Below are 11,507 nucleotides of genomic sequence, written 5' to 3' on the forward strand. Positions count from 1 at the left end.
AATTTCTTGATGAAATACTAGCCTGAAATACTGGCTTTATTAATGAAATGGTACTTCACAAGAGGAATGAGTGCCACCACTTATAAACAGTTGAAATTTATCCTTGTTGAAAAGCTGAAAAAAACGGGATCTGCAAGCTTCTTTAGATAACTACACTAATCTTCTTAGGCTCTGTTGCATAACAGCCAATTTTAAAATCTAGTATAATTATTCAAACATGTAAATTAAAAGTAAAAAATTGTGATAATTTTCTTTTACTCATAACAGTAATTATGTTGTTAACTAGTGATCCTATTGTCTTTGCTGATGAATTGAAAAATCTTTCCCTGTCCAGACCCCACTGTGAGAGCTTCTTGCCAGGTTTCAGTGGTGTATGCTCAGCCTTTTTATGTGGCAGGTTTCTAATTGCAGGCAGAACAATCAGAGAGCAGCAGGGAGTAGAAAGAGGAGATAGGAAAATTGGTGAGCATGCCTAAAGGATCATGCCCTGTGTCTTTTGGTGCAGTAGTCATTACTGGTCTCAAGGGTCAAATATCAAAATTATCCAAGGAGGCTTTACCGTGATCAGAGCTCTGCATAACCAAAGAAAAAGAGGAAACCTGGGGGAGAATATTCTGCTGAGCTCTGTTACCCTGGGAATGAGTCGCTGAGGTTCCTGTAAAGGTATGCGGAAGGTGAGTTCATCTGATTCCCTATGATTATCTAGTCGAGGAAAAGAAATTAATTGTACAGGGCATAATAAGTAAAGAGGCAAATAATAAACAAGAAATGTACAGTGACACAAACCTGGTAGGCAAGGGTTATCAAAGGCAATGCCTCTGTTGGGCTGAAAAGAAGGGCTGGCATCAGGGCAATTGATCTTCATGCTGTAAAGTCTGTCTACTTCATAGGCACATGAAGTTCTAGGTGCACTCCTAAACTGCTATTTAAAGAAAAATAAACAGGACTTCATATAAAAAGAAATAGCTTTAAGTAGATTTATTTTAAAATGAGTGCAACAAATTTTAAAAAAATACAGATTAGTTCTATATTATAATAATTATATAATTTCACTGTTTACCTTGTGGTGGTTTCTAGTTTCAAGGCATTTGAGCCAATCTATCACAGAAATATCCTTTTATAGCTTGAAGGGAATCCCTTCAAGATGAAAACACTCTGTGGGTCTTCACCCATAAGAAAGTTTTCAAATAGTTTTCACAGCTTTTAAAACATGTCAATAGATCAGTTGTAAGAATAGGCAAAAGATAATACCTAGAGGTTGGACCAGGCATGCACAAACCTGGTCTCAGTACCAGGGAGTGAAAATGGCAGTCCTCTCCTTTTCAAATCCTTGTATGACTTCATCTTTGGGGCTTTTGTATTAATCCTTTAGCCTTAAGAAATTCCGCCTTTACTTTAGAGCAGCTACAAATCCTTAGATTTTACTGTTTTATTTAATCACAAAAATATTTCTGCACTAAAATTGTTTGTTGTGTTGTTTGTCAGTCTCTGGAGAGAGAAAGTGAGCAAGATTTAGAAATAAATCTCTGTTGAAATATTCATGATGTTGACCATTTATTTTAGTCAGACCAGTGGGGACACTATAATGACTTATGGTTTTAGCAATTTGGATATAGCATTTATTAAAAGCTGTATTTAAAATTCCCTGTGGGACAGTCACTCCTACTGCCTGATTTTATGATTAGGATTTGCATTTATAAGGATTTTACCACATGAAAGAGGTTTCACTTGATTGAACAGTTGATTGTTGTAGAAACTTAAATTCACTTTTCAGCTGAAAAAGGACCACCAACCACCTTTCTTGTACATCTATGTTTTCAATTTTTCTTTCCTGTGTTTCTGTCAAATGCAAATGAGCAGTACTGATCTAGAAAATAACATGACATTTTAAAATTAAGGCACTGCAAGTGTTTTGATTTTGGACTGGATATAGTTCATGAAAGATATAAAATGCTTGTTAGTATTTACTCTTTCCTTACAACACAGTCCTGTGTGTGTTCAAATGTTCCATTTTGTCCTCTGGTCTCCTATACTTGTAAAGGTTGAGATAAGGTTACTTTCCCATTCACACAAACTATTAGACATTTTAGATCTCATTTTATTTCACAAATACTCTTACGGATCTCTGCACAAGGAGAAACAACTGCCTGGACCATAAAGGTGGAACTACATTGCAATTTCTTACTTTCTAGCTCCACCATTTTAGTTCTTCTGTTTTTCTTGTCAGATGCTGATATGTACATTTTAAAGCATGATGGAAACAATACAGAGAGCTTTGTTCAGGTAGTTCTTCTGTTTTTAACAGTTAAGGTTAACTGTGTTATTAGACTGCAGCACAAAAAAAATCTGTGACTGGATTAGTTAACTGGGTGGTGCAATACAGAAGGATCTGAAGGCAAAACCACTGTTGTTGAGAATCTGATATCCACACTACTTGGGAGCTTTACTGCAGACTTTTCCCTAATCCAAGATTCTGCAGTGAGTATCCATTATTTACTGCAATCCTGAGTGTCAACTTCATGGTCTGTCTCATCAGAAAAGTAAATGAATTTGCAAGGAGATTATTGAAAAAAATGCCTCAAAAACTCAATCCCTGATCTGCTAGCTTGCTGTAAATTAGATTTGTTTCTATTTATTAGAAAAACCTATACGATTATATAGTCTGAAATGTGTTTTGTTTAAAATATTATAAAATTTTTGAGACCAGAGCCTTGATCCATGTTTTTACTCTCATTGTTTCACTAGATTTTCAATGATCATCTAAGAAATAGCACTTTTGCCTCTCTGCCATCCATTCTTCCTGTTCCAAGGACAGTTTTAAAAAAGGTGAAAGGAATTAGCAAGCATAAGAAACTGACTTGTAAGGATCTCTTCTCTTTATCTAAATATGGGCCAATGAATCTGAACTATACCACAGGAAACTATGTCCCAGGTAGACTGATGAGGACCAACTAATCCAGAGGATACCTGCAAAGCTGGGCTCTGTCACCCCCTGCATTTATCTATAATAAGAGGATGTAATTGGAAACCCCTCAGAATCAATGAGGAAAGGAAGAGCAATTAGGTAGAGTCATTTAGAAAAAAACAAATGAGTCTGTTCTTGACCTTCATGTAGCAAGAAAGGGACTGTGTCACAGCTGCAATTTAGTACAGTAGTGTCTTGCAGAAACTAACATGGATTATAGCAGAACATAACTCCAAATGAGAAAATGTATAACTAGAAATATTATTCAGTATTAGATAGCAATTGCTGCATGAGTTGCAGCAAGGGAGAGCGAGCCAGGTTAATAGAGAATTTCAGAAAGTAAATGCTTGTGAGATAGTACTCTCATAAAAGAGAGGATGTTCCAGGGTGAGCTGTTTAAAAAGATGTAGTAGGATTTCCATATTTTCTAAGAGGAGAGTATTTTCTCTCAGTGAGTTGACTTTATGTATCTGCTCCTATTTGTTCAAAAAGAAGTTACCTGTAGGGCTTCCTCATTCCCTATGGGGGAAAAAGGAATGAAAAAAAGTTTAAAATACGCCCCCCGGGCTTTTAGTCACCTCTCTATAAGCTACATAGACAAAATGTGTATTTATGGTAAGTTGGATGAGCAACCAATGTATGAAGATTATCAGAATGGTTATTATCAGAGTAATCCCCCGAGTTATCACAGTGATAGTTTTGAAATAGTTTTCTCTTTCTATCTGCAATGTTTGGAAAAGAAACATTTTTCATGTTGCTTTTCCATGTTTGGAAAATAAACTTTTTTCCGCTGTTTAGGAACAGCTCTTTTTGGTTACTGGCAGGCAGTAACCCCCTTTTGTCTTGCTGTCAGACAGTCCGTGCCATTGAGATGGAAAGAAGTTAAATTTCAGCAGTTTTGTCCCCTTGCAGAGAAAGAGGGAAAATTGCTCACCCTAGGCCCACTCCCCTGATACAGCAGCAGAGGCTGTGGAAACTCCAAATAGCCCAGTAGATGGGTTGAAGAAGAAATTAGAAGAATGTTTAGAGCATGCTGGTGCTCTTCCAGAGCTTTGTGCTACAGCAGGGCACATGAATGAGTTGAAAAACAGCTGAAGGCAAAGGTGAAGTTCGGCAGCCCCAGCAGAATCTGGGAGTGTAGCAGTGGCTGCTGGGAGAGCTGTGCCTAAAGGCTTCCAGAGCCTGGAATTAAACCTTTGCACAGGAAAGGCCAGATACTAAATTTTTCTAACTGTGCACCAAAACATCACCTAGGGCATCACTCAGCTCACTCACCTCTTTTCATTGACTAATCACACCCCTTTTAATGCTGGTGTCATCTGCGGTAACCTCTAACTTGCTTTGGAATTGCATATGCAATGTTGCAATGTTGGTAAATTTGGAAAGTATCTTGCCCAGCTTTGATTGTCTAACTTCTGCAGCTGAATGTGTTTCAGAAAACAGCCTGCTTCTTTAAAGCACTTTGAAAAAGCTGTTGTTTGAGAATGACCGGTAATAAAAGTGCAGTGGATAGAAGAAAGTACCATAAATCATACCTGTACAAGTAATAAATTACTATACTGAGCAATCAGCTCCCTAAGAACATAATATTCCCAGATTACACCATAAGAATAAAATCTCAAAAATATTAAGTCTTTGAAATATGAATTTCTGGTTCTTTTCTTTCCTACAATATATTTGAGACAAATCTAACAGCAGATGGCATGGATTAACATGACTATTTCTTGGGATGGAAGACCAAACCAAAGTACAAGAAAAAAAAAAAAAAAAAGAAAACCACTAAACCAAAGCCAATACAGAGGTTTTGATTGATAGGGAAATAGCCAAGTGGTGACAGTGAATGAAAGAGATGATGGGAGAGAGAAAAGACTCTTAAGAAAAATAAATATGAAAGCTACATAATTATTTGTCATCAAACCTGTCATTGCCTTAGTTTTGATCTGTTTATTCTACATTATGTGTGTTACAAATACTACTTTGATGACTTCATCAGGTTCTCACTGGAATGTCTCCCAGCACTTCTTGGGTGAAGCCACACCTTGTAGGGCCCAAAACTCGATCATGGGTCCCACAAGTGACAGGGTGCAGCACTTTTACCAGAAAAAAATCCTGTAAGAAATGAATATTCTGAAATTTTGTATTGTATTTCCACAGTATAACTCTTCAGTGCACAAGTATATTTCTGTATTGCCCAATTCGGTACAGGAAGGGAAAGATGCAAGGCACAGAATGCAAAAGTCCTAAGAATTTTTTTAGTTCATGGAATGATTATTCTGGATTTTCACAGAACTGCATGTATAAATTACTCAGTAAATCTAACAGATATTACATCTATTGTATAAATTACCCATCTTTTATATCTTTTTACTGCTTTTACATTTGGCCATTATTCCTATTTCTGATGTTATACCTTTACAAGTTTCATGCTTGTTTGACCTTTTACACATTGCTTAAAGAATTGTGAAATCATATCATATTATCCCCACGGGAATTGAATTTCAAATTCCTTTATTGAGCGGTTTACATTTAACACACCCAGAAATTCTTTTATCACATGAAAAAGTAAGAAAAAACGAAACCGGAGAATTCAAACTGCACCTCCTCTATAAGTGCAGTTCAAATGATATCTCATGTCAGCGTGGCTACTATAGCAATGGCTTTTCTTTTTTTCAGTGAGAAGACTGTCCAAGAAATTTGCTCAGCAGCAAAGGTGCTTGGGAGATGGGTGTGATAGACTCAGACCCACACCAATTAAGCAGAAATTATGCTTAACAGAGTGTTTGTAGGTATTTTAAAGCCATCGTACTGAATGCCATAAGAATAGCCTGCCTATTTCCACTGTCCATTACTCTTGTGTGATGAAGAAAATTAACTAGGAGACATTAATAATTTTAAGATGTATATTAAATTCCTAATACCTCTGTCATGCTAAGGGCCATGTATTCAAGAAAAGAAGGTCTGAGAAGTGTAAAAATAGGAAGATACCTAAGTCCCCTTGTTTTTTTCCATCTGGTCTCTTAGTATGTTTTTGCCAGAGGAAATGCAGATTCAGCCTGTCCAGGGTGCCTGATGCTTTACAGTGCAAACTCGTATATTTACTTTACTTTAACTCCGCTAAACTTAGATTTAAATCAAGGTTGAAATCTTCCATGATTAGCTTCAGTTCAAAACAGAGCATTTCAGAACCAGTTCCACAAAACCTCAGGTGTTTTTTAAAATATAATTAGAAAAAAGTATATTGCTTTGTTTGCTAAATTGTTCTTCTTTTATTGAAAATCTTTAGTGACTCCATTGTATTTGGATGTGACACAGGAAATTGAGTGCCTTGCACACTTGGATGGGGTTTCTGCTGAGCAGGTGGAAATATGACTAAGCTGATCAGACCAGACTTCTCAACGTGTGTAAGTCAAGATCTTCAGAGACACCATTTGCACAAAGCCCACATCATTTTTCCACCATATCTACCCAAGGGACAAGCTCTGTATGCACATGTGTGGCTGCCACCTTCCTTACAGAGGTGCCTTGGTGCCTTTCTGTGACTGAAACGTGTCTTTGCTGTGGATGCTACCACTGGGCAAAACAAACTGAGATGAGGAGATGGTCTCACTCTTGGCATCCTTACTGTTCAAGCAGACTCAATGAGATAAAAATCAGACAAAGGCTATGTCTTAGGATTGTATAGTTAAGAACTTTTTGTTATAAAGCTTGAATTTTGAAAAGGGAGTGCTGTTTCTTCAGTTTATTACTTTTCCAGTGTTGCTTATAATCCTTTTACCCATATATTAATTTTGATGCAATATGTCTTTGCACAATGGCCATGATATGAGCTAGTTGTGCTCAGATAGGACCTCTCTGGTATCAGGAAGGAAGTCTATATCTAATAGGTTATTAGAGGATTTGGGCTCAGATTTAGAAATGCAATAATGATACTGTGAGAGATTTTAATAGAGGGCAGAACACTCATCATGAAATCAAAAACTGTATCAGCTATGTATGAGAGTTTTTTCTGACATCTTTTACATTTCTCTTTCTATGTCTACTTTACACCTTCAAGCACATATGTCTTTTATTAATTTTCAATAATTATTTCTATAACTATTTAGTCCTGGTAACAATTCTACACTTCTATATTCTCTACATACTTAATTTTCTTACTGTTATTTGTTTCACAGGAATGAAGTCAGAAATGAGAAAGCTGAGACAAGCTTATTAATTTTTCCAATCTAGATAAATAATTTTTTCTGGTATAACCAGAAGTTAGAATACATCTTGTACAATGGTGTAGCAAAGGCTTTTTTTTCTCTTTCTTTTTTTTTTTTTTAACAATATTTTTTTTTTCTCTTATTTTTAATTTCATATATTTTCTAGTTCCTGGCAATAGCTCTAGATACTTGAGCTAATGATTTCTTTGAAAGCAAGAAAGCAAATTTCTTCAATTTCTCCTAAGTTTGCAAAATATTCTTCTTGATTTCCCTCTATTTTTAGATAACCTTTTTAGGGTCAAGACTGAAAAAGAATAAGATTAATGAAAATTTGAAGAAGTGCTACTTTTTTTCTGTGGAATAACCTGAAATTATTTGAGGAAGATAGAAGCTGAAAGGACCAGCTCTTCTCAAAAGAAAACTCTTAAAAGCATTGTGTCTACTACAGAACACAGCACCCATCTTTGTTTTCTGCTTTTCAAAAATGAGTCTCACATGAGGCCACACATTTCAGAAGACACATTAATAGATACATAAATACAGATGATACAGGTAAATAAACTTTGACCCTAAGCCCTGATACAAGTTTGAGATTCAAGAAGAGACTTTAAATATTTTATTTTCATTTACTCAAAAGGACACAATATGACTCAAGTTATGATTGAAAACGGACGGATATTTTTTCACATTAGGCCCCTGCAGTTTGGTGAAGTCAGCTGCTACTTATAGTACACGGCTTTTAAAAAATTTTATTGCAGTAGCAACAGCTCCATGCATAATGGTGGTTTACACTTGAATAAAGAATAATTGCAGATAATGGGTCTGTCAGCATGAATGGATTAGGGGTCTCAGCAGTAGTTCCATCACCACAGTGAAAATACTAATTTAAAATCTCGTTTCCTTTCCTTTGACCTTATTGTTCATTATTTTAATGGTATTAAGAGTTAATTTATTGCAGAGTAGTTTATTTATTTATTCATTTATTTATCTATTTATTGTGTTACTTTGCTTGGTTTATAACATTGCATTTTTCTAAAAAGGAGCTTTATGTCTCATATGGCATTTGGCATTTTATGGTTTAGTTCTAGGAAAGCATCTGCTTTTTGCCAGTTCGAGGGCTGGCCATGAGCAGATGGTGGAAGATTTGGGTAGTCACTTCAAGTGAAAGGAAAATACAGAACTGACGTCAAGACAGCCTCTTCACAGGAAGGCAAAGAGAAGAGATTCCTACTCTCACCTTTTCCTAGTTTGCCTCTTTCATAGAACACATCATGAATTGGACTTTTATAAGGATTATTTCACTATGTATTCAATTCGTTATTTATAAATACAGCATGCATATTATCTCATTGCAATCGTGTAGAATTCTATTTTTGTACTCACTGTCTCCTATTTTAAAGTATGAACTACTAATCATGCTCTTGGTTTCACATATTGTTGCCATTTGTAGACTTTTTTGCATAGAAATGGAGAAATTAAAACGCACTCACAGAGACAGGATATTCCAGAGCACATCCTGTGAGTAATTAATGAGTCTTTATAGAGGAGAGGAGAATTCAAGGCAAGTTTTTTTACTCATTCCTGAGAAAAGATGTAGCATTTCCTGGTTTGCCTCAGCTGCTGCTATCTAATTTACCTTCCTAGCAGATTTGTGTGACTGAGTACTGCTGGTGAGGGATCTCTGCCACCGGGTACAGCAACTGTGGGAGGAGGTCAGCACACTGTGCAGCATCAGAGATAAGGAGAAAGAGCCGATGGATCTGATGGATCTGATGGATCTCCTCTGAGCCCCTGCCACATAAAGAGTCTGAACCCCCAGCCACGGTGAAGGAGAAGAACACAGTCTGTGCTTATCAAGTTGGAAAATGGAGACTCCCACCATGGTCAAGGCTGGGATCTGGTGGCCCCAGGAGGATGGCTCCTGCTCCACCTGCAGATTTGCAGCACCAGAATAGGATGGGACAGGGAGCCTGGAGCTGTGTCCAGGGAAGCATCAAAGCCAGCTGAGACTGAGCCCTGCAACTGTACCTTGATCTGGTTCTTTGGTTTTATCTGAATTAATTCACGTGTATTTTAAATAAAATAAATTTCTGACAGTTTTCTGACTTACATAAACTTCAGATAAATTTATCAGATCATAAAATAGCTAAATGAATATTTGCTCAGAAAAAGAAGTTTGTGGGTTTTTAAAAAATTATTTACCATCCTTAAATTTAATTTCCTAATATTAAAATCTGTATTAAATTTAGAGAGATTTTTAGATGAGTATGAACTACAATATACTGAATGAAATGAAATCTAAGTGGTTAAAGAGAATAGCGATGTAACTCCCTGCTTGTAATAAAAGATAGTGAGCCAAAACAAGCATAAGAATTAAAAAGATCTTAAAAAAACCAAGAACACTGAACATTTTATTGAGCATTTTAATGGCTTAACTGCTTTTAAAGATAGGAAGCATGAAATTTCATAGAAAGAAATTTCTCTATGACTCTTCATTCTTTCCTAAGCCCAGACAGTATTTGTCTCAGTCTTTTAGGAGTCCTACCCAAACAAAAGTCTGCTTCCTATTTCATTACTCTTCTGTTACTCTGTCAGTAGAAAGAAGAGAGACAGAAAGATGAACAAAGGATAAAGACAGCAGCTAAGTGTTGTAGGAATGAAGGAAGCCAGGCCAGAGCAGAAAAAAAATTGAATCAAATGAGTCAATGAAATGAAATGGAAACGAGATGTAAGGAAAAGTGAATAACCGCAGGCAAAATTATGCTGCCCTTGGTGAAGTCAACCAAAGCTGCTTCTTAGAACATGATGAATGCTTAAGAACTGCAGGAATCAGTCAACAGATTGTTGGAACACTTGAAACAAAGCTCATGGAGGGAAGAGAAAGAAAAAAATCTTAAGGAGATCGAAAGAAGCCCGAGGGGAACGTGAGAAAAGATATATCTAGAGAGACAATCAGTAAAAGACAAAACCAGAAAGAGACAGGCCAGATTCTCAACAGAGACTGACAATTTAACCCATCTCATGGACTGTTCCTGTCAGACATGTATGTTGAATAGTGGTAAATAAGTTATAGAATCATGGCAAAGGGTAAAATATATTACATTTAATATCAGTAGCAGGCTAAAAACTATATAACCTATCTGGAGTACTATTTCAGACCATATTTTATTAGGGGAATTACATATCTTTTCTGGTATAAAAAAATAACAGGCTGCTATTTTTAGATTTTTTTCCTTAGTACTAATTGAAATATTTGCTGTGAAATTATAAAAAAAAGAAAAAAATAAATACTATTTCTTTTAAATTTATTTCTGATTTACAGACATAGTTTCTGTCCTCTTTACCTGGTAGTTCTGTCAGTGACATTTGCCACATCAGATCTGTTGCTATGTGCTATGTGATGCCATGTACTCAGTGGGCTTTTTCTAAACCTCCTTGTATTTTTCATCAGTTACTTGTTAAGATTAGGTGGACTTGTAAATTATTGTTTAATTTTGCAAATCAGTGTGATTCTACTAGATCCAATGGCTTCACACAGATCCATTGTACACCTGTTATTCCAAGGATGATATATGTTAGATATTACTTGATTTGTATATTTTTTGAAAAAAAGCCATATAATAAAAAAAATTCTTTAGCAGTAGCTGTGAAAGAGGAAAAATTATCTTAAATGAGAAAATGTCTATTGTGAGTTTTAATGGATTGTGAAAAAAAAAATGCAAACTATCCTAAGTATCCTTACAGACATGTTCAAATATGATTTTGGAATCTAAATTAACTATGGTTATGGTATAAGATTTGAGGGTGTTCTGAAATCCATTCAAACAAATAATAAAACCATCATCCAGTCATTTAGATTCCTTGTATGAAACATTTTTGCATAAGAACTAATTAATCATAACTTCTAAAATCCCAGAACTTCTGACAGTCCCTGGCAAGAGTAAATATGGGTTATCACGTCTAACTTCAGGAACTCAGACATGACAACAAAGTTATTGTTTACCATCTCAAAGGTGAAGTGCTATTCACCTCATTCCAACTACGTATTCTTGGCTTTTGACAACAACTCTGAACTGAATTTGGGAACTTGAGATACCAGAAGTAACTGAACCAATTTTTGTTTTGGAGATCAAGAGCTAATTAATCAGTTAGTTAGGATAAATTAGCAGTAAGTAACTCGTGATCGTGAAGAAATAGTCCAAGTTTTCTCTGTGTGTGTTACTCATGGAGAGGCTGTTGTATGATAAATGTTATTATAGAGTGGTAGCTTGGTTGTTAGGTTGGCATCCATGTGACAGTGCTGAGGTTTCAATTATCTACTTGCATCAATCAATCTTTTA

At 35.8% G+C, this 11,507-nt stretch overlaps 1 long non-coding RNA gene across 2 annotated transcripts; it reads left to right on the forward strand.

The window, feature by feature from the left end:
* The first annotated feature begins 439 nt into the window (after positions 1–439).
* LOC148224393 (uncharacterized) lies at positions 440–11,022 on the forward strand. Of its 2 annotated transcripts, XR_015802515.1 has the most exons (3): positions 440–674; positions 6,249–6,366; positions 7,451–11,022. It is a non-coding gene; the product is annotated as an uncharacterized LOC148224393 (long non-coding RNA). The 2 variants fall into 2 exon arrangements; XR_015802514.1 differs by having other exon boundaries at positions 6,249–11,022.
* The last annotated feature ends 485 nt before the right edge of the window (positions 11,023–11,507 follow it).

The sequence above is a fragment of the Sturnus vulgaris genome, chromosome 3 (genome assembly GCF_052056855.1).
Source record: "Sturnus vulgaris isolate bStuVul1 chromosome 3, bStuVul1.hap1, whole genome shotgun sequence".
Classification (NCBI taxonomy): Eukaryota; Metazoa; Chordata; class Aves; order Passeriformes; family Sturnidae; genus Sturnus; species Sturnus vulgaris.